This window comes from Chinchilla lanigera, unplaced genomic scaffold (assembly GCF_000276665.1).
Source record: "Chinchilla lanigera isolate Chin_1 unplaced genomic scaffold, ChiLan1.0 scaffold00004, whole genome shotgun sequence".
Lineage (NCBI taxonomy): Eukaryota > Metazoa > Chordata > Mammalia > Rodentia > Chinchillidae > Chinchilla > Chinchilla lanigera.
The window spans coordinates 39594318-39595761 of record NW_004955405.1 but is presented as its reverse complement, the minus strand read 5'-3'; positions in this window follow the sequence as shown (position 1 = coordinate 39595761).

The window sequence follows — 1444 nt, the reverse complement described above, 5'->3', positions numbered from 1 at the left end:
AGCCACGCGCTGCATATGGACAAGAACTTCGAGTACTTTTCAATGTAACTATACCTCCTTTTATGGAATAACACGTGTTCCTAAAAAAAAAACCAAATACTCGTAAAGAGAATCATTTTCCCAATAAATATGACTCTTACGCTAACGTTTCAGAGGTAGCTTATGATATCTTCTTGATTTTCATGGAGTAATGAAACGTCTCCACACCCCCAATCTCGACAGCAGTTCATTAACAAAAATGTAAATGCACTTCGGTAGCTCCACTTTTAAAGAAACCTGTCATGAATCTTCCCTACAATCTTTTTAAATGCGGGTAGCTGTTCTTAGCTTTTTTTTTTTTTTTTTTAATAGCAGGCTTCGCAGCACTGGCTTCACGGGGCCACACCACCTGGAACGTTGAAAGACACAATTCTCCACCCCGCGTGCCCTTGACCCGGGCCCAGGTCTCCGTGTACAGCTTGCTGGCCACTCTCAAATCCGCTTCCTGTCCCTGTCCTCATCAGCACAGGCACTCACGGACAACCCCTGGCTGTGAGGGGAATCTAAGTGACCAGTTCCTCAGCGCCTCCCCACCTGTCACAGGAGCAGATTTCAATCCAGAACGAGGTCACCTGTAACATATAAACTTTGGAGCGAACCGCTACCCGGGCCCACTCACACCTCTGGGACTCGAATCCCGCCTATGTCAGGCTCTTGTCTCCAAAGTGAACAGCCCGCAGGGAGGACAGCCAGAAGGGAAAAGCAAACTTGGCCGGTGAATGGAACAGATTTCCACACCACTCCCATGGGTGTGCGCATCCAAATCAGCTAAACTAAGCCAGGTTCGGCCTGAGTTCAGAGAAGTGACAGGTCCAAGGTCGCCAAGCCACGGACAGGGCGTGCGCGCCGTCCTGGGACACAGCAGTGTCAGGAGCGGCTGGCTTCGCCGGCTGGGGTGGGATGTGCACTGGACTGCTTTCAACTGGAGCGCTTATCCGAAAGGACTCGGTCACAGGTCGGCAGGGACACCCCGAAACGGACGGGAAGATCTTCCATCGGGCCCCGCGGGCTGGGCCGCAGGCAAGGTCCGGGTCTCAGGTAGTACGTCCCTGACACACGCCTGCCTGGCCCGGGGACCTGGACTTGCCTCCCGCTCAACACAATGGAGCGGCGAAGACCAAGTTCCAATCGTGTTTAAACGACACAGGGGCCAGCGGCGCTGCCGATAACGAAGCCCGCCACGCGTGTCTGCGCGTCCACGCCGGCTCCCCGGGGGCTCCGCAGCGCAGCCCGGCGTCTCGGCCCCGGAGGCCGGGTGCACCTTGGGCGCATCCCGGGCGCTCCCCGCACCGCAGCCCGGCAGTGCGGACCGCTCGGCGCCACTTCCGCGCAGCCCCGGGTGAGGGGCCAGGAGGGTCCCCAGCCGGACAGGAGGAAGCCGGCGGGGACCAGGACCGGGTACCTC